At 36.0% G+C, this 22,964-nt stretch overlaps 1 protein-coding gene and 1 long non-coding RNA gene across 14 annotated transcripts in view; one reads left to right on the top strand and one right to left on the bottom strand.

Annotated features, from left to right (window-relative positions):
- TENM3 (teneurin transmembrane protein 3) overlaps window positions 1–22,964 on the bottom strand; it is a 3,351,339-nt gene that overhangs the window by 1,882,656 nt on the left and 1,445,719 nt on the right. The gene's annotated exons all lie outside the window — the stretch shown is intronic.
- Window positions 1–22,964, top strand: part of LOC141546049 (uncharacterized) — a 34,602-nt gene that overhangs the window by 3,557 nt on the left and 8,081 nt on the right. The window contains exons 3-5 of the long non-coding RNA XR_012483217.1: window positions 958–1,107; window positions 19,116–19,175; window positions 19,536–19,624. This is a non-coding gene — a long non-coding RNA (uncharacterized LOC141546049). The remainder of the gene's footprint in view (window positions 1–957; window positions 1,108–19,115; window positions 19,176–19,535; window positions 19,625–22,964) is intronic.

Genomic DNA, 22,964 nt, shown 5'->3' with positions numbered 1-22,964 from the left:
CAGGAAGGAAAAAAGAAAAGAAGGCAGGAATGCAGGCAGGGAGGAAGGAAGGAAGGGGGGAAGAAGCTAACCCCTATAGCATTTGGATATATTAAAAAAATAGACATATTATTGTATTTGATTTTTACAACAAGTTTCTTAGGTAAGAGTTTATTATTGCTCCATTCCATTAATGATGAAATAGAGGATGGTTAAAGTTGAGTGATTTAGTCAAGGTTATATAACTAGTAAGAATTTAAAGCTAGTTTTGAAATTGGGTCCTCTTGGTTCCAAATCTATCATGATAACTTTCACTCTATCTAACTTCCACCTAGGTTCTCTAGTACTATCTATAACTCCCAAGAGTCAAATCCAGGGCATATAACATATTCTATGTTTTCCCTTCTCTCAAAAAGTAGCATAGTAGGAATCAAAAAGCTTACCTTTATCACTTAATACTTGTGTTATTTTGAACAAGTCACTTAAACTTGTCTCAGTCTCAGTTTTTTCAACAATAAAATGACAGAAATGAACTACATGGCCTCTGAGAACTCTTCCAACTTCAAATCTGTGATCCCTGAAAGTACTAATTTTCCAAGGTGAAAAGAGGGAAAAGATTCACATCCAAATCCTTCTTCCCCTGAATTAATTTTTCATTGTAGACACTAGAAAATTGAACTCTGTATATTGCAACCCAACAAAGTCAATAAGGATATAATCTCTAACAAACTCTGAAGCCCTAATGCTATCTGTACAAATCTGATGTCTGACTGGGAAGGATATAGTATGACCTCTTTGCTTTCACTCATACAAAAGGAACTACAGTACATTTATATCTAATATCTCTGCTTTTAAAACATGAAGTCTTTGAGAATTTCAGAGAGTTTTACACATTTTAATTATTCCTCAACTTTATATAGTTATTATGAATTTATGATTGCAAAATGAAGGGAAGTATATTTTTCTGTTGTTCTGTAGCAAGTGAAAGTTTGAACTGAGACAAGGACTCTGCATTTTCTAATTCATCAGTTCAAACAGTAAAGAGAAGAAGACAAACTGATGGATTTAAATTTGGAGAACCTGCATTGGAAACCAAACTCTATTACTTTTTATCTGGTATGACCCTGGGTAAGTGATTTAATATAATAAGGCCTTATTTTACTCATCTACAGAATGAGGGAGTTGGCTTAGATGACTTCCAATTTCTCTTTCAGTTCTATGTCTATGATTCTAAGCTTCTCCCATTTTATGTCTACACACAAGAAAATGGTGCTGTGTGTGCTTCCCCTAATCAAATCATCTTTGTGAGTCTTAAATTGTCTATTTTTAGTTACTATTTGTCCTTTGTTTTTTAAGAGGACAATGATATCATGGTGTTTTGACTTGAGCATGAATTGGATTTAAGCAAGGCAGTTTCACAAAGTCATCAGCTTCATTCTCTTTTCCAGAGTTTGGTGGCAAGACAAAAATCAATAAGACTGGCAATGGTCCAGGATGCAATGGATGACCTTGGGGTCTTCAATGTTTAATTAAGCTCTAAGTGCTGCATAGCACCTGCTTTAGCCACCTTCATGGCCATTGAAAAAAATTGTTCTCATCCACCCTTCCTGACAGGGGAAGTCTTCACACGCTTGGAGTAGATGCTCCACTAATTCAACAAGTTTGAAGTTCATCAGATGCCCTTGACCTGATTAGCCCTTCTGCAAATCATTTTCCATGGCATGATTGTTATATGTACTACAGTTTCTTAGAGGCACATATGAGAGTTGTTATATAAATATCAGAAGAATTCCAGTTTACTTAGTTCCCGGGACATAGTAGGTTCCTAATAAATGCTTTTCAACTTGACTTTAATTCCAAGTAAGGAAGGGAGTCAAAGTAACTTTGGAAGAGGGAAATGAATTAGATTATCTCCCTAAAAGAGAATTGTAATTGTAGAGACATAAAAATAGCCACTGATATGACATAAATAAATTCCAAGGAAAAAATACCAGTGAGAGTATTCCACAATGGAAAGAATACAGAAAGAATTATATGTAAAGAGCTGCTATCTTTAGAACTTAATAATGTTGCTTCTTGTGTACATTATGGAACTTTATGCAACTCACAGGCTTTTCAGAGAATTGCTCCTATGATCATGGACTAACAGTTGTAGATGCTTCTATTTGGGACCTGTTGCTACCTTTAGTTCCTTCCTTCCCGTGTGTTACCAGGTTTTTGTTCAGATTTAACCACTCATCTCCATTTACTTTATGCCAGCTAGGTCCATACATCCATCCTATGGAGCCAATTCTGGCTTCCTTCCATTGTTTCAAATTGTGTGCCTTGTGTCCTTGAAGCATTCCTTCTGCCCTATTTCAGGATGAATGCCCACCCTTGGTTCTCCATTTGGCAGGTAGTATGCTCACCTGTTGCCATCCATTCTCTTTATAAGACTAACTCATGGAAACAGAAGGCTGTGAATCTGGCTTTCATACATGTAAATTGACAATATAGGATCTCATTACTGTGGGCTTTTATACCATTTAATTTTAAGTACGGAGTATGTGAGAAATGTGTCTGGAAGTTGAAAGTGATACTGGCATCAGGCCCAAGCATAGCTCAAAGGCCTCTACAATCTGCCCTTTCCTTAACACTAACTCAGCTTTCATCAGGATATCAGCTAGAGTGAACTCTTTTCTCAATCTCAAGTCTTTCTTGGAATCCCAAATTCAAGTAGGAGGGAAGAATATTATCAATCCACCTCCATACAGCACTTTAATGATCCTAAAAGTTCTTCATTTGAACCTTGTGAGAAAAGTGTTTTATTATCCCTATTAAATGGATGAGAAAACTGAGTCTCAGGAGTGGTTACGGTTGATGGCTTAACAGTAAGCGTATCTCAGACAAGATTTGAAGCAAGGACAACTAGATAGATCAATGGATAGAGAACTGAGCCTGCAGTCAGGAAGACTCATCTTTCTGAGTTCAAATCTGACCTAAGACACTTTCTGCCTATGTTAACCCCGGGCAAGTCACTTTGTTTGCCTCAGTTTCCTCATCTGGCAAGTGAGCTGGAGAAAGAATCAACAAACCATTTTAATTGTCTTTAAACACGAAAACCCCAATAGATCATGAAGACTTGGATATGATTGAAAACAATTGAACAACAAACATGAAATCCAAGGACAGGGAATAGGAACAAATATTATATTAGAGCAAAGTTGTCAGAGAAGCATAATTTAGAAAGCAGTTAAAAAGAAAGTGAATGGAAGAGAGGAAATAGAATAGAAGGGAGAAAAAAAGCATAACAAAAGAAAAAATGAGAGGATGAAAAATTTTCTACCCTATATCTTCATCATCAGTGCCACTTTACTGGAAAGACACAGTTCTTCTTAGATATAAATGCAGGTTGCTTTCATAATCCTGTGAATTCTTTTCTAAAAGCAACTTCACATAAATCTTGGTTCTCTTGGTTCAAACTCTCCTAGAGCAGGCCTTCTTTGCCACCTGTCTGGATTTAGGATTGAGGAGAAGGCAAGAGACTCCTTGCACATATTCGTCCCTCCATTCATTCTTTGCTCCCAAACCACAGTTTATACTGCTAGCAGTCCTTTCTCCTTGATCTAGCATAAATCTGTTCACAACACTCTTCCATTCAAAACACTGAAATTCAAAAATTTTATGCCTATGGCACTCAAGATTTTTTAAATATCTGCCAAAGCCCCTGTCATTTTTGTTTGATCATATCCACCTGTTTGTGACCCCATGGATTTGTCCATTGGGTTTCCTTGGCAAAGATAACTGGAATTATTTGTTATTACCCAGTGTGCCCCCATTTAACAGATGAGAAACTGAGAGAAATTGGAGTAAAATCACTTGCCCAAGGCACTGAGCTATCAAGTCAGAGGCTGCATTTGAATTTTGATCTTTCCAACCCCAAGTGCTTTATCCATTGTACCATCTAGCTCTCCCATCATTGCATTTTTTGATGGGAAAGATACAGGATGTCAGGATCTGCATTTTCATTGAAGCAAGGAACTCTTACTAATGAAACATTATGTTCTAACACAGATCAGTTGCATCTGATCTTATATTTTTTGGGAATTTCTTGAGACCCTAAGAAAGTAAGTGATCTATGTAGGGTCACACACCAATATGTGCCAGGACAGAATTTTCATTTCCTTCTTTCTTTTTTTAGTGAGGCAATTGAGTTTAAGTGACTTGACTGGGGTCATACAGCTAGTAAGTGCTAAGTGTCTAAGTCTAGTTTTGAACACAGGACCTCCTAATTCCAGAACCAGTGCTCTATCTATTATGCCACAAGGGTGGGGACAAAGAAGGGAATAATATTGGTAAATGCCTAATATGTTCCAGGCACTATGCTAAATACTTCAAAAATATTCTTTCATTTGATACTTCAATTTTACATAGAAGAAAACTGAACTTAAGAAGGGATAAGTGATTGGCTTAAGTAATAGAGCTAGGAAGTATCTGAAGGCAGATTCAAATTTAGGTTTTCTTGATGAGTTCTGCACTCCATAGAGAGAGCACCAACTAACTGTCTTTGAGACAATATCAGTCCATTCAAAAGTTAACAAAAGCAGGTTTACTTGGCCAAAACATAGAAAAAAATATACAACAAAACTACCACAGCACTTTGATTGGATCAGTAAAGCCCCTTTTTTCTACATGGAAATACTTGAAGTCTTGATGTCATGACATCTGCACCCTCAAGTCTTCAGAAAATGTTTGCCATTTTTTCAGGAACACTAGTCTGACCAATACCACAAGAAATGCTTCTACATGATGTATGATTATAAAAGAGATGTGAAAATCATTCCATGTGAGGAATAATTAAAGAAACTGAGGATATTCCACCTTCAGATTTAGAGAACTCATGGAATTGATTCACAATAACTAAAGTCAAATACTTAAAGGACTATCAATCACGTGGAAGAGGAATTATGTTTATTTGACGTAGCTTTGGCAGCACCAGAACCACGGACAGACATTATAAGGAGGCACATTATAACTCTGAAAAGAAAGCAAGTTTCTAACCATTTAAACTAAGCATGGATTGAGTTGTCAGGGAGTGAAGCTCCCTGATGAAGTGTTCAAATATAGACCGGGTTTGAGAAAGATCCCACAAAGTTCTGTATGGTATGAGAGACTAGAGATTATGACATCTCAGATCCTTGCAGGGATAAGATTTTATAATGTGGGATAAAGTATGTATAGCACTTCGTAAACTTTAAAGCATCATATAAATGTCAGTGATTATTTTTATTACCATGATAAGTGAGCTTATTAAAATCTTCTACTCCATGAGGGTAGTAACTAATCTCTTTGGAAGCACCTGAATGACTCTTCAAAACTAACATGTGTGAACATTAGCACATCAGCTGTGACCTCTATTTCAGGGCCATTTTCTGCTTATTTCTTGATTCTTGACTGTGTTCCAAATAGCTGAGTTTGTCAGATAAGGGAATTCTAGTTCTACTCTAGTAGGTCAGTGGTATTTTTAAATTGTTTTTGATATTAAATGATAAGGATCAGACATATGTTTTCACTGCTGGAGGGAACTCCAGTGAGGAAACTTCTTCCAATGTAAAATGCATATTATTTCAACTGATAATCTTAGAGCATTGCCTAGAGCAGTTATAGGTCACTTGACTTTTCCAAGATTATATAGCTAGTAGTAGGTTAGAAGCAAGACTTGAAGCCTAGTCTTCATGTCTTCCAGGTCAGGTCTCTGTCCACTAAAAAATGCTGACTTTCTTATTTCAAGATGTTGTTCAGACATTTTTCAGTTGTGTCTACCTCTTCTTCACCCTATTTGAGGTTTTCTTAGCAAAAATACTGTAATAGTTTGCCATTTCTTGATTTAATTTTACAGATGAGACAACTTAGGCAAATAGGGTTAAGTGACGTGCCCAGGGTCACACAGCTAATAAGAGCCCAGATGTGAACTCAAGAAGATGAGGCTTCATGGCCCCAGATCTGGTACTCTAATCCTGTGCCACCATTAAATAACATGTAATTGCGTTTCATTGAGTAGCAATGGTAGATAACTAGTGAATAGATAGTTATCTTCAGATTGAGAGAGACCTATGTTCAAGTCTCATAGTTGATATATAAATAAATTTCATAAATTCAATTTTATATTCACATCTATAAACAATAAGAAGCTATTGTATGTAAGAAACTGGTCCAAGTCTAAGCTCCTATATGTTACTTAGGAACATATTGGCAGTTATTAAGCACTGCCAATTGGTTAACTGAATATATGATGATTAACTTGTAAAAAAAAAAAAGCTGTGGTCGACTATTGTGGTTGACAAATGACAGGAAAAAAAAGGAGGAAGGAAGGAAAGAAGGAAGGGAGGGAGGGACAGAAGGAAATAAGGGAGGGAAGAAGAAAAGAAAAAAGAGAGGGAAGAAGGGAAGGAGGAAAAATGGAAGGAAGGGAGGAAGGAAGGAGGGAAGGAAGGAAAGAAGAAAGAAAGAAAAGAAGGAAGGAAGGAAGGAAGGAAGGAAGGAAGGAAGGAAGGAAGGAAGGAAGGAAGGAAGGAAGGAAGGAAGGAAGGAAGGAGGAGAAGGAGGGAAGAAGGGAAGAAAGGAAGGAAGGAAGGAAGGTAGGAAGAAAGGAAGGAAGGAAGGAAGGAAGGAAGGAGGAGAAGGAGGGAAGAAGGGAAGAAAGGAAGGAAGGAAGGAAGGTAGGAAGAAAGGAAGGAAGGAAGGAAGGAAGGAGGAGAAGGAGGGAAGGAAGGAAGGAAGGAAGGAAGGAAGGAAGGAAGGAAGGAAGGAAGGAAGGAAGGAAGGAAGGAAGGAAGGAAGGGAAGGAGGGAGGGAGGAAGGACGTAAGGAAAGAAGGGAGAGAGGGAGAGAAGGAAAGAAAAAAGGAAGGAGGGAGAGAGGGAAGGAGGGAGGGAAGGAAGGGAGCAAAAGCTGACCCTATAATATTTTCTCCTAATATTATTATTTAAGTTTGCATATCTGAATAAAAATGGAAACAGCAGAATTCACATTCATTGGAAACAACTATTCATGTTTGAGAATAGAGTAAGATTTACTGGCTCTGCTTTGGATGCTTATTTGATGTAAAACATATTCCATTAAAATCCCAAACTCCATTGTCTGGATTTAAAGTGCTGTTTGCAAAATAGTACTATATCTCAGGATCAGCACTTGTTATTGTTAATATAAAAAAGGTTGTTAAATCAGTTGAAAATATTTGTTTAAATTACTCTTCAGGGTATTTTTAACCAGTTATTGATGGTATTAAATATAAAATATGGTCTTTAATACTTCATTCCTTTTTCTATATTTTAAAAAATAGGTATAGAAATTTTACAAATAAGAATAAGCTGCAGGAATGATAAGATAGTTTTCTTTTATTAGATTGAAAAAAGTTTTCCTTTTCCATTGACAAAAAATATTTTGGAATTGTATTATTTTTTCCTCATCAATATTCTTTAGGAAACAAGAGGATATTAAATTTCAGAAAGGAATGACTTAGAAGATACAAGTTCTTCTTTAAGGAATATGAAGATCTACTCCTTTATAATGTTTTCATACAAATTTTATTTAATAATGGATAAAATTCTCAAATATCTTATAATAAAAAGAAAACAAATATCTGTTTACAAAAAGAAAAAAATTGATTTATGAAAGTAAATAGAATTCAACAATATTTTATAAATGCTATTACCAATTATGTGCCATTGTGATGTTTACATGAAAAATGGCCAACTGATTAATTTTCATAACTCATCCTGATGTCATTAAAAAGAGCATCTTAGAAGAATATGAATAATTTTTTTAGTAGCTGCCTACTAAGTTCCCTACTGTTCTAAGTGCTTTACAATTATCCAGTTTGATCCTCACAACAATCCTGGTCGGTAGATGCTATCCTTATTCCTATTTTATGGTTGCAGAAACTAAGGCAAGCAGTTTATGAATCACTCATTTTCCAAGACTTGTTTTGAACTCAGATCTTCCTTATTCCAATAGAAGAGAATTCTTTTCACTAAACCACCTAACTTCTCCACTTCTCCTTAAGTACAATAGCCAACATGCTGCTCTCTGGGGACTCTTCCCACACTCCCACTTTCTACACCTCTCCTATCCCCTGAAATTCTTTCTATCCTCTCCATTTGTTAACTCAGCTTTTCCGGGGACCTGTGTCTCTCTTCCATAACTGGTCCTAGTGGAATGTTCCACGTGTATTCTGGGGTCTAGAAAATATGCTATGAATCAAGAAAAAATTACCTAAACTCCAGTGGAAAACATGAGAATAAGACAAAGAGAATTATTAATAATGTTGACCTTCAGCAATAATGACTACAGAGAGTCACATATTAATAATATTCAGGGTGTGTTTCTTTAATCCCCATTTTCTTTGTACCCACTGAAGATTTATTAAGAAAATCTTGTCTTTAGGTATGTTTTTTAAACATTCACTTTTTCCTTGCTCATTTTCTTTCTGGCTATATTCTAAAAGTTGCTTTGGGGCATCTTCCCTGGGTATACATGATACTTACTATTGTAGTTCATAGAAGGAATGAAAGGAATCAATAATTTATTAAGCAGCAATTATGTGTCAGGCACTGTGTTAAGCATTTTACAAATATCATCTAATTTGATGCTTACAACAATCCTGGCAGGTAGATGATATTATTATCCCCATTTTATAAATGAAAAAACTCAAATAGACATAGAGATTAAGTCTAGAATCATAGAGCTGGCAAATCTCTAAAAGAAGATTTGATCTTAGTTTTCTCAACTCCAGCTCCAGCATTCTGTCCCCTTTATCATCCAGGTGCCTCTTGTGCTCCATACTATAGAAAATAACCTGGCTTTGGAGGCAGAGGATGTGAACTCAAAATTTGTTTCTGATACTTACTTTCTATGACCTCAGACAAGTAGCTTAACTTTTCTGATATTTAGCTTTTTCTTTTATAAAAGGAGGGGTCTGGGCTAAAAGGCTTCTTTAGCTCCTGCTTAAGATCTATGAAACTTATGAGATATTTTATTTCCATTTAATTACTTCCTTAAACCAAATAAACCAACATGATATCAGAATAGCTTGAGGTACTTAAGGCCACTTCTTCAATTCACATTCTGTATGCTTTTAATACTATATTATGTACTATATAATAATATTGAAGAGAAAAAATAACTTGCCTAGCTCAAATAGATGAGTGTTAAAAATTCATATTGGGTGTGCAATTTGAGTTTGAATCTCCTGCTATAGTAATAATAATAATAATAGCTAACATTTAAATAACACTATCAAGTATACAAAGACATTTATAAACAGTAACTCATTTATCCTGGAACAGCCTAGGACAGCAGGTGTTGTTCTAGCCCACATTTCACAGTTAAGGAAACTGTAGCAGATGAAAGATAATTGATTCCCCAGGGTCAACCAGCTAGTAAACATCCAAGGCCAGATTTGAATTCAGGTCTGTCTGACTTCAGGCCCAGAACTTTATATACTTTGTCTTCTGATATAAGTTTAATTAAAAGAAGAAATATTTCAGTCCTTGTTTCATTATTCTAGTTATTAAATTTATCCTTTTAGTATTTTCATTTTTATTTGGATAGAATGATGAGCTCTGAATATCATGTTTCTTAAATTCTGTTAATATATATAATAATAAACATACTAATCTAAAAATAGTATTTAATTTGGCCACATTTTGTATAATTTATCAACAGTGTTTTTAAAGTACCTATCATGTACCATAGTAGAACATATTGGGGCATCTAGATAGGCCTGGAGTTGGTAAGATCTGAGCTCAAATACAGTCTCAGATACTTATTAGCTGATTGATGCAGGATAAGTCACTTAATCTGTATTTGACTCAGTTCCTCATCTGTAAAGCAATGTCATACTCGTCAAAGAAATGGCAAACCAGTCCAGGTATCTTTGCCAAGAAAATCCCATGGACAATTCTATGAGATCATGGAGAGTCCTTTGCAACTGAATGACTGAACAGCAACAATGAAAAAAAAATGTACCATTCACTAAGCAACAATAAACAATTCTTATTCACAAGGAGCTTATGTTCCAGCAAATTCATCCAAGAAATTGGAAAGCTGGATGGCCCTTTAAGGTATAAAAGTATTTTAGAAAGCTGGTACAGATGCATGAGAAGGGGACGAGTCTCAAGTTCTTAGCCCTAAGAATAATCTATGTGCCCAAAAAATTATCAACCCTTTTAAAACAATTGAGCTCCCCACTTAGATTATATATGGAACACTTTGTTAATGGATATTTGGGGACATCTAACATTTATCAGGCAGCTACTATGTACTGGGCATTTAGGTAAGTGTTGGGAATAAAAAAAAAAAAGGGGGCAAGACAGTTTTATTTAACTCAATGATAATACAGTCTAATGAAGGAGAGAATTCCAGGAATGAGAGAAGTCAGTAAAAATGCCCAGGTAAGAAATAGGATGTTGTGAGGGAGGAACAAAAGTGAAGGCAATAGCAAGATCTGCATTGTATGGGAATATATGGGAATAAGGTGTGAGAAGGCAGGAAATGATGGAAGAGGTCAGGTTAAGAAGGGCTTTGAAAGCTGGCGGATTTTATATTTGATCTTGAAGATAATAAGGAACACCTAGAGTTTATTGGAGTGGCAGGTGTTATGGTCAGACCTATGTTTTAGAAAGACCAATTTGACAGCTGAGTGAGAATGGAGAGATTTGAAGCAGGAAGAGTAGCCACCAGCATATGGCAATAGTGCAAGTATAAGATGATGAGAACCTATACAGTATTCAATGTTTCAGTGTCACAGAATTGAAGGGGGTATGTATGATAGATGTTATGAAAGTGGAAAGGACAGAACTTGACAAGAGATTGCATTTGAGGGTGAGGACAAGGGGTTGCAGGTATAGGCGACTGGGGAAATGGTAGTGTTTTTATCAGTAATTGCAATGATATTTTACAGGAATATAACTCCCCTCCAATTAATACAATCAGTTATATCACACTACAGAATTCTGCTTTAAAATTAGTCAGCCTGGGCTATTCTCAGTCTCCTATGCCTTGTTATTCAGGGCAAGATTCAGATACACATTTATTCAAAATAGTATTTGTGATTTGCTTTATCTTACTTGTAAAGTCCTCAGTAGCCTCCCACCTTCACTAAAAGAAGAAACCCCATGAGAACTGAAATTCTCTGAGGTACCCTGTCAAAGTAAAGCCTGCAGGAATGTCCACAAACTTTTACTCTCTGCCTGGAAGTTTGAATAACTACTATTGGCCAATTCTACAAATGTCCCCTCTATGCCCCAGAATTATTTATTCTCAGTATAAGAATGGTAATTTTAACTACAAAACTAGGCTCCCTAATCATTTTTTATTATTTTCTATGAAAAGTTATCAAATTGCATAGTTTCAGCAACTAATTCCACCCAGTCTACATGAATGAATCTGTCGCCATCTTCCCTTACTCCCCTTTTTATTGTGAGCATTTCCCTTCAATAATGATTTCTTGCTTCTCTTTCTCTGTTGAGTCTGTGTTCTTGTTTCCGTGCTTCCTTGTACTGTGCTTTGGAATCCCAAACGTCACCTCAAACTGCATTAAGACACTATTCTTCTGATAATATGAAGTCTCATATATGTGGGGTCAATAGGTAGAGCAATAACTAGTTATCTTGGTACTCCGGTCAAACTTCATAAAACTCCCATGATACAAGTAACACAAAATGTTCCCTAACTTTTCATATTAAATTCAATTGTGAGGAGAAGGGGAATAAAGGAATGAAACCAACATTTTTATTAAGCATCTACTCTGTAGCAGGGACTGTGCTAAACACTAAAAATATTATCTCATTTTATCCTCACAATAATCCTGAGAGGTAAGTGCTACTATTATTTCTATTTTGAAGATGTGGAAAGTGGAGGCAAAGGGATGACTTGCCAAGGATCACACAGATACTAAATGACTGAAGCTGAATTTGAACTCAATTCTTACTGACTCTAGGTTCAGCACTCTCTCCACTGAGCTATTTACCTTTAACTTTAAAAAATACAAGAGCCTTGCATCTCAATCAGAGGCTCTTTAGTGAGCCTTACTTAAATTCTGAATCTATGATAGTACTGACTATGTTGTTTATGTACCTTTCATATTACAAATATTCATTGTAATTATATTCAAAGTATATTAAAACATCTGTATATGGTACTAGGTGTGAAATTTCATCATCATGGGACAAGTGAGTAAATTTTGTGTGTGTGTGTATATATATACACATATATATATATATGTACATGGGTATATAACACACATATGTATGCATATTATATATATTCCAAAAGCAATTTACATGAAAGAACAAATACTATTAATTCTTGTATTTGCTTAATATAAAAAACCAATTCTTAACTTCCTTTGTATATTATGTTTAAATTAAATGCTTTGTACAAAAGTTCCAAAGTTCTTATAGTTTGGGTGTGATGACCTACATAATAAAGTCCAAAAAAGCAGGTTTGGAGTTAGCAGAGAACTACATTTAAATATTGCCAAGTTAGCAGACCAAAGCTGTGTCATAGATAAATCACTAAGCTTAAGATTTTTTAAATCTGTAAAATGGGGATGATGTACCTATGATATTTAACCCCATAGTAAGGGGATTCTTACTGGGGTTCTTATGAGGCTCAAAAGGATTAATGGCACAGGGAGTTGCTTTGTAAATCTTAATGGGTCATAGAAACACCTGCTCTGGTGCTTGTGCTCAAGCCACTCAAGGCAAGGATCCAGGCTACTTCTAACTGCTCAGCTCTATCAATCGTCAGGTGAGCAGCATTATTCTCCCTGATATTCTCTATAATGTTTTAGAGAAAATACTTTTCACATATATGCACACTATATTTCCAACAAACATGATAGTCTCTCAGTACATTATGTATTTCTGGTGATCAATAAATAATGAAGAAAAACAATAACAACAACATCCACAGACCCACAGGGGACTATCAGGCTTGCACTCAGGCTAAGGTCTGAGGAAACAGATGGTTTCTTCATTGTGCCCTGAAAGCAAGCTGAGCTATAGTCTATGGAATCACTAAAGGCAGTAAATCCCTTAGCAATTGGCTTTCCATCAAAAACAGTCTGTATCCATACAGTCTCGGGAAATTCATACTAGGGGACTTTTGGCAATGATGTCTCACTTGATCTTTCCTGTAATGGGGCAATTACAGTTAGAGAGGTTGTCTCTGACATAACCCAAGACCTCAACCATACACAGCTGTGCAGACCATCATCTCAAATTGTAGCCAGGAATCAATTGGGGGATTCTTTGGAATATTTATTGACCTACTACAAGGAAAGGCTATTTGTTCCACCACGATGGAATTAGGATCTGGGCACAGACATCTGAACATATTCAAGAAATAACATCACCTCTGCCAGAAAGGCTGTCCTGGGCTTTCCCTTGGCCTCTCTCCCAGTTTTTTTTTTTTTTTTTCTCTTCCTGTCCTCCCTTAAGATAGGCTGTCCCAAGATTTTCTTTATACCGTTCCTTAACTGTCCAATTGCTTCATATTCTTCCATCTTTCCTGGCTTAAGCTTTTTCACCTATTTTTTTTCCTTTGTATACTAAGTAGAACTATCAATATAAATGGATTTTCATGCTTTGAATATGAGTAATTATCTCAGAACATTTGTATTGTCTGCAAAGGATTAAGGTGCTATTGAATCCTGCTTTTTCTCTGTAATAATCTTTAAAAATAGCTAACATTTGTAGGACATTTTTTAGGCTTGCAAAATGTTTTCAATGAATCATGCTGTAGAAACTTCAAAATGACACTTTACCCATTTTATTGATGAAGAAACTGAGATACAAAGTGATTAACTCACTTGCTAAGGAACATACCAATAGATATAATATAGGCAATATTTAAACTTTCTTTTCTTTGGTTTCAAGACTAGCATCTTATACTACTATGCAAAGCAATTGCTTTTCCTTATAGAATATACAAAGAAGATATTTAACTCTTTTAATCATGAAAAGACTAATTTGTACTGGGGGATAGGATGAAATAGCATAGGGGAGGGGAAACTGAAAAGCAAGGGGTTCTCAACCTATGGCCCACGGGCCAGATGTGGTGCTGAGGACCTTTATGCTGCCCGCCGGGTTAAGGCAAATGGGCTGAGGGGCAGACAGAATATGAGCTTTTGTTTTTACTCTAGTCCGGCCCTCCCACAGTCTGAGGGACAGTGAACTGGCCCCCTATTTAAAAAGTTTGAGGACCATTGCTGAAAAGATTCAAAGGGAGAGGTGATATGTGCTACCAACTTTAAGGAAACAAGAGAATAGGAAACAATAGGAGATCCTCAGAAGTCAGGATTGGAGCTTCTGTGGCACTATTATGTTCTAGTTCTTTTCTCTAACTACTTCTTCTCAGGCTCCTTTACTGGATGATCTTCTACCTTGTATTTGCTCAAAGTATGACCACCCTAGGCATCTATCCTGGGCCTTCTTTTCCTTAACATTTATACTATTTCATTTGGCATGCTCATCTGCTACCATAGTTTCAATGATCATCTTTATCTAGCCCTAACGTCCTTGCTGACTTTTAGGCAACTGCTTCTTAGAAATCTCAAGTCATATGTTCCAAACTGAAGTCATTATCTTGTCCCCCAAATGTTCCCCTTTCTGAGCTTCTTATTATTTTCAGGATACCATTATCTTTCTAGTCACTCAGCATTGAAACATAGGCATTATCTCAACTCCTCCCTCTCACCCACTGTATACAATTCAGGGCCAAGGTCTTTTGCATTTATCTTCATAATATTTTTTATATGCCCCTTTCCTAATCTGATACTGCCACTACTCTGGTGCAGGCTCTTTTCATGTTCTTAAGTCAAAAATTGTTGAACTTTACAAATCTTCCTTAATGATAGTTCCTTCTCTCTTTTGATTATTTCCAATTTATCTTGGACATAACCTGTGTTTATGTAGTTATTTGCATGTGCTCTTCCTCAATAAATCATGAGCTTCTTAAATTTGTAAGTCAAACAGTAACCATTTATTAAGCACCTACTTAGAGGGAAGAAGGAGAAAAAGGAGGAGGAGGAAAAGGAGAAAGAAGGGGAAGAAGAAAAAAATGGAGAAGAGGAGGAGGAGAAGAAGGAAGAAGAGGAGGAGGAGGAGGACAAGGAGGAGAAGGAGGAGAAGGACAAGGAAGAGGAGGAGGAGGAGGAGGAGAAGGAGGAGGAGGAGTAGAGGAAGAAGGAGAAAGAAAAGGAGAAGAAGAAGAAGAAGAAGAAGAAGAAGAAGAAGAAGAAGAAGAAGAAGAAGAAGAAGAAGAAGAAGAAGAAGAAGAAGAAGAAGAAGAAGAAGAAGAAGAAGAAGAAGAAGAAGAAGAAGAAGAAGAAGAAGAAGAAGAAGAAGAAGAAGAAGAAGAAGAAGAAGAAGAAGAAGAAGAAGAAGAAGAAGAAGAAGAAGAAGAAGAAGAAGAAGAAAAGATAGTGTTTGCCCTCAAGGAGCTCATAAATCTACTGGGGAAGGGGAGGACAACAATCAAACAAATATGTACAAACAAGCTATATAAAAGAAAAATAGAATATAATTAAAAGAAGGAACTCATTAGAATTAAGAGGACTTGGGATAGTTTTCCTATACAAAATGTGATTTTAATTGGGACTTGAAGCTAGGCAGAGAAAGCAGAAGGCAGAAATGAAGACGGAGAACAGACTAATTTTTGCCTTATTTTGTATCCTTAGCAATGGAGCATACATAGCCTGGCACATAGCCTGTGCTTCTTCTATGTTTATTGAATAACTAGTCAATGTTGTCTACAGGAGGTGGTTATATTTATGATTTGTGCATTGACATTAGTAGAGTAGGAATAGTGCTAGAGTCAGTGATTTCATTTAGTGATTGGTATTTAGAACTCTAAAATGAGGAAATTCCTTCTACCAATGTAAGTTGGCATAGTCTATGTACCTATTGTATTATTATTACAACATTGCATTGTAATGTTAGAGAGGTTTTGATATCCCTTCTGACAGTATCACAATACTCCCTTCCTTAGCAGGCAATAGAGTTGGAATTTGAATTCAAGCCTTCTATCTTCTGGTCCATTGTCCTTTCCAGTTTCTGTTTCTGAAATGCCCTCCTTAATGACTCAGTGCAGATACAAGAAGTAAAACCAGCCAGATAATAAAGGGCATGGTGGTGTAGTAAAAAGAACGCTGAGACTGGGAATGATGAGAGATCCCGGTTTGGTTCCTGGTTCTGATACTTAGTAGCTGACTGAGTCTAGGCAAATAATAAGCCACTTGACTTTTCAGCCTCAAGTTTTTCAGCTATTTAATCTACTTTGATGGGTGGTTGAGGTAATTGTCATACTGTTTATTAGAAAGTCCATGAAAGAAAACCGTAGCCACAGTAATGGTCCTGAGTACCACAGCTGGATATTAAGTTGTTCTTAGCTGAATATCTTGAAACAGTGGGAAGAACTGAAGAAGCAGATTCATGAAAAGGTTAGCAGCTTCTTTAAAGACCTCAGTATTTTAAAAGAGGGGACTTCTAACTCGTTGGCCACAGATCTCTGTATATTATAACACTTAGATAATATTGACACATTTTGTAAATTTGCAAATCTGGGATCAAACTTTATCTAGGATCAAAACAGACATAAGAAAAAAAATTGGCTTTATAAACAATGTAAGTCCTTTTAAATTTCCACACTAAAATTGTATTAGAACACAATTAGAACACAATCCTTCTTATAAGGATTCTTCCAGAGCAAATTCTTCTGTTTCTTGAATAATGAGTATGTGGGATAATGAACATTTCTGTAGCTAGCTCTTTTGTATAAAAGGGCAAGTGATGGCACAGTAGACAGAGGGCCAGGCCTGAAGTCTGAAAGAATCATTTTCCTGAGTTCAAATATGGCCTTGGGCCCCAGTTGTATGCCATGGGCAAGTTACTTACTGCTATTTGCCTCAGTTCTTCATCTGTAAAATTATGGCAATCTATTCCATCCAGTATTTTTGCCAAGAAAACCCCAAATGAGATCATGAAGAGTCAGATATTATGAAAAAAAAAACAAATGACACAATTTTGCTTATAATATGTATGAAAGAAACAAATGTTTACAAGGCAAAACTGAGACAGAGACATATGTCAAATTATTCTTTAAACCAGGACAAATAGGGTATGGCCAAGATATCTGAGTTTTCTGTTTTGAAAATTTCTGTGTAACAGGAAGCAGAGGGTAATGGAAAGCACTAGTCTTAAAGTAAAGCAAAACCTGGAGTCAATTTGGTGAGATCTGAACCCAAAATTTCTGACTCCCAATTAAGTGCTTTTTGATTATATCATATTGCTCTCAAAAGTCAAAGTGAAAGGTAGAGAGTAATGTAAATGATTTTCAGGACTACTGTAAGGATCCTTTAAATGGGCGGCCACAGTGCAACAGGAGATTGAATGGTCCAGAAATAATCTCTGTGCATATAGGACTGCCCTGTGGGTGGGATCCTGGCCATATTGAGATAGCTTGGTAATGGGTGACAGGCTCGCTTGCTGGTTGGCTGTGTGTGACCTCACAGGCCCTTTATAAGCCCACTGCAGGCAGCAAGTCGATCTCTTTAACCTGGCTCTCTAAACGAGGGTAGAAGTCTTTATCCCTGTATGTGCCTAAGAACTGAGTACTTAGGGACTTCCTTCATGGGTGGGACCTCCACCCATGGAGGGAACCTAGATCTCTCTCTGAAGTCTCAGTCAAGTTCAGGATGTAAACTTCATTGTTGATTGGCTTGTGTCTGTGACCTCATTGACCCTATTTAAGCTCTCTCCCCTTTTTTCCCTTTTTCTCTTCTTTTTACTCCCCCTTACCATCTGAAAACTGGACTGGGAGGCCACTACTAAGGTACATGCAGGAGGTCATAGAGTAGATGTGATTTACGGGAATAAAGTTTAAGGTTGTTCATTTAAACTCTCCGCTGCTCTGTTATGCTCAAACTACTTTCTATGAGATAGTAGCCGGAGGATTCTGAGGATCTCAAAACAGAGGTAAGATTGATATTAATGATATTATATTTGCCAGTTTTTCTCTGATAGGCCTAGGAATAAGGACCTATTAGCATTAGTTAGGGAGAATAAAAAACCCTAACAGACTACCTTGAATTCAAAGTACTCTAGAACAAATTGATAAAATGAAAAAAAAAATCCACTGGTAACTAAAAAGCTAAATTTAGACAAATAAAATTGTTGAGTTAACAAAGACCAGACATGGGGAAGAAATATGTTGGGTTTTATTTCAATGAATATTAGTCATAAAACTATTAGTAATTGACTTTTCTAGTTTAAACACTGAAGAACTAGTTGGCCTAACATTGCTGCATTGAAAGTAAAAAACATCTATTCAGCAACCAATGCAAGGGGCTTCAAGGGTTTTATTTTGTTTTGTTTTTTAAAGAAAAAAAAACAATAACAGTAGTAATGGCTAGTATTTATATAGTGTTTCAAGTTTTTCAAAGTGTTTTGTAAATATCCCATTTGATAATACACTCTTGCCTCACACTACTTAAAACAAGGCCAAACTAGAGACCTGGATAATTATTTGATTTGACTTTGTATTGGAATATAACCTAAGGTAGAATAGATCTTTGATTAAATGAAAAGCCTGCCTGCCTGCTACTCACTTTTTTCTTTTCAACAGTCTCTTCCATTACTAATCTATTAACAGTACTTATTACTATTGAAAAGAACATCTGGGTTCTGAAGCGCTTTGTTGGAGAACAGAGCATCTATATTTATACAAATCCCTTATTGCTGCTTCAGACTAATTCATTTATAGTTTTTAATGTGTCTGTTAAACATGTCTGAGGATTAATGCATTGAAATTGGCTCACCTGTTTGGTATTTGGGATTTACTGCAGAGTTTATAATTGAGAGTGGCACAATTATAAAGGAAAGAATAATTTAGACAAAAAAACTAACATTGGTGATCTCAACAATGAATGAAACCAGGTAGTTTACCTATTTACTTGATAAAACAAAACTTCTTGGTTGACACATGCAGACTGCAGTGTAGGACACACAGATCCCATTCTATTCCGCCAGATTTACTGTTAACCTCTGGGCACATCACTTCAAGCTCTTGATGCTTCCCTTTTCTCATTATAGGAATGGAAACATTTTCCACACACCTGTCACCTAAGGGCATCTCTGGAGTGAATACCCCAGGTAAACACTTGAGAACATTTCAATGAAAGGACTTTCTAAGAGTGAAAAAAACTGCCTTGTTTCAGGAGACATTGATGTATTAGCTAGAAAAAAAAAGTTTGGTAACAATTTCTTTAATATTTGATGATCACAAATTTTAGAGAAATTAAGAGAAATTACATCAATTGTCTAAAAGTTGAATTGATGATAGTTATTCAATTCAAAATATATGTTTACATCATTTAAAATTACCCAGCATAAAATTTTAAAAATATCTATTAGCTAAAAAGATTTTACCAAGGCTTTAAAGTTTATATTATATATAAAAAGAATCATAGAATTAAAGCTAAAAGGGACTAATCTGACTACTTCATTTTGCAGGCATGGAAACTAAGACTTATATCTAATTAAACTCTGTGCTAGGCATCAAGAATTCCAAGATGAAAATGATGCTTCCATTCTTTTAAAATGTAATTATCTTTGGGAGGGCTAATACATATAAATATAAGGAATATAAATATAAGCGATAGCATAATGGGCAATGGGCAAAAAGGAGAGATCAAGGTAAAGTGTCAGATGAGAGAAGAGAGCAAGACAGAAATACAGAGACAGTGAGAGACTGCCACAGAGCACCAAAGAGAGACAGAGACAAAGACAGAGAGACACTGACACAGAGTACCAGAGACAGAGACAGAGAGACAGAGACAGAGAGACACCGACACAGAGAATGAGAGGCAGAGACAGAGAACTGACACAGACAGAGAATGAGAGAGAGAGAGAGAGAGAGAGAGAGAGAGAGAGAGAGAGAGAGAGAGAGAGACAGAGAGAGACAGAGACAGAGACAGAGAGACAGAGAGAGAGACAGAGAGAAAGAGAGAGAGAGAGAGAGAGAGAGAGAGAGAGAGAGAGAGAGAGAGAGAGAGAGAGAGAGAGAGAGAGAGAGAGAGGAAAAAAGAAAGAGGGAGAGAGGAAGGGAAGAGGGAGAAGAATGAAAATGAATGAATGTTGCACAGGTCAGGGATAGATTCACTATAGAGATGGCCCTTGGGCCTTGAAGGAAAATAAAGATTTTTGACAAACAGAAATAAGGAGGAAATATAAAGAGAAAGGAAATGGCATACTGTGTTCAGATAACAGCTTTTGTTTGTTCATGCTTGCCATTGACCTAAGAATCAAGTCCTTTGACTTTGATTCCAAATTCATCAGTCTCCACTTCCCCAACTGCCAGTCTCCTTTTAATAGTATTATGTAATAGAGAGCCTTACTTTGTTTCACTTTTATGAATTCTTATAACGTGTGTTTGTGTGTGTTGGAAATTGGGTTTATTTGTCTTTCTCAGTCTGGAAGTACATTCACAGGATGGAATACCATTACTGATTGGCAAAGAAGTGTTGCCTTGTTCCATTTCTCAACTAGACTGATTCATTCTTCCTGTGACCCCCTAATCCTGAAGGCTCATCATATTGGCGCCACACTGAGTGCAGAAACCCGATTGGCTTAGCCCAGTTCTACTCAGAACTCATGAGCTCAAGAGATCCACTAGCCTTAGCCTTTCCTGGAGTAAGGGGATATAGGAATGCACAACTACACCTAACATTCTTACAAAGTTTTTTTCAAGATTCAAAAAAAAAAAGTCATGGATCTGACTTACATTTGATAACAATGTTTGAAACATTCTGTAAAGGGGTAGTAGTCAGAATAATACTACAAATTACATGCTTATTTTTCCAGATCATACCTAATAGACTGTAATATCATTTTCAGTCACAGTTCACTAGAGTTAAATTTAAAGCATAATATTAAAGTCAAGGTCCCTTCACATCTAATTAGACATTAGAAACAAATGTGGCCAGGTCTGCATTCTGTTAAACATATGCAAATAATCCCTCTGAGGCAAGGGAACAATTTAACAACATTAAACTAAAGGGAACAGTAAGCCCTTCTCAAGGTATGCAATAAATTACTGGAGATTTACCTTCAGCATTGTGCAATATGACATCTCAGTTGCTGTAGGACACACTGTAGCATAAATTGTACTGAGCTTGTCTCACACTGCAAAATATTCAGGACAAACATAGAATATTTTATGCTTAGAAGTCTAACTTCTGGAAATTATGCCAGCAAGTGAGGCAGTTCAACAAAGCACCTATCATTTGGGTATGGATAGCGTCATTGCGAATCTTGGCAGAGCCATTTATTCTCAGGAGCAGGAGGGAAACATTAAAAAAGAATGTGTTTTGTTCATTCTTTGGAAATTCGTATAAATAAGTCTTAGCCATAGACTAGATTTAGAAATGAGTACTGTATTTTTCTAACCCCATCATCACTAATGGCTTGGCTCTATTCATCCTCGCAAATGGATGGTGGGAAAATATTTCTCTGAAGTTACATCAACCTAGACTGCAGCAGCTAGACTTTTCCCCACTTCTTCTTTTTTTTTTTTTTTTTTTTTTTTAAGAAGGAAAGAAAAGAAATAAGAAAGGAAAAATGTAGTTTATTACACCTGATAGTTTTCATGTACAGTGTTCTAGAGCAGGACTTTTTGAATTTTCCCATTCACAACCCTTTTTTTACCTGGGAAATTTTTATGTGATCATGGGTATACAAGTATCTAAAATGGTATGCAAATCAAACATTTAACATAATAAATCATAATTTAATGACTTCCAATTCAGTTATGAGATCCTTTATGGCATCTTGACAGTTTTTTTAAAAGTAGTTTCTTAACTAGGTTCTAGATAAAGCCTTCTGATTGGCTTTCCTTAAACCACATATGATCAGTCTCCCATCTCAAATGATCTTGCAGATCTTCGGTCTTCTGTGTCCTCTGCCCCTTAGACACAATGTAAAGGGAGGAAGTGGAAGGGAGGATATTGTCATCCAAAATGCTCTCTTATTGGAAACCACTTATCATAAATACATTTGCACTCAGATCATGACCCCAATATAAGACCTATTCTATATTCTATTGCATTGGGAGGTACATTAGAGGGTAATTCTATAAATATTAAATGTTCACTCTATATAAGGCACTGCATGATAATTCAAAGATAAGAAATGATTTAAGACTTGGGCTCAAGAAGCTTTCATTTTCCTTTTTTTTTTTTTTTTTTTTTTTTAGGTTTGTGTTTTTGTTTTTAAGTAAGCGTATTGTGATATATTCAGAGTTAACGATGTAGCATGGAAGAGTGTGATATATACATAGGAGAGATTAAGGTAAAATACTACAGTAAAATGTTGAGAGTGACAGTTTTCAACTGGTCAGATCAGAAAATGCTTTATTATAGAGATGACCCCCAAGCTGAGCTTTGAAGGAAGAGAAGAATTTTGACAAGTAGAGATAAAGATGAAATGCGATCTAGTCAGAGTGGACGGCTTACTATATTACATAGTGGAGAAAGATGGCATACTGAGTTCAGGGAAAAACTTGTGATATAGTTTGGATAACAGTTATAATTATACTAACAGTAACACCATTTATATAGTATTCAAAGCTTTCAAAGTGCCTGAATTCAGGAAATAGGTTGTAGGATGATTTGGATGATAATAATGCTTGTGACAATAAATAGTGATGATAACTAGCATTGATAAATTGTTTTTCAGGTTTTAAAGTACTTTACAAATATAATCTCATTTGATCCTAAAAATAACTTAAAGAGATTGGTATTATTAATATAACCTTTATTTAATAGATGAGGAAATTGAGGCAGACAGAGGATAAATGACTTGCTTAGCTTCATATGGCTAGTAACTATCTAATATGAGATTTGAACTCAGATCTTCTTAAATGCAGGACCAGTATTCTTCTTT

This window comes from Sminthopsis crassicaudata, chromosome 6 (genome assembly GCF_048593235.1).
Source record: "Sminthopsis crassicaudata isolate SCR6 chromosome 6, ASM4859323v1, whole genome shotgun sequence".
Taxonomy (NCBI): domain Eukaryota; kingdom Metazoa; phylum Chordata; class Mammalia; order Dasyuromorphia; family Dasyuridae; genus Sminthopsis; species Sminthopsis crassicaudata.
This window is presented reverse-complemented; position numbering and strand designations above follow the sequence as displayed.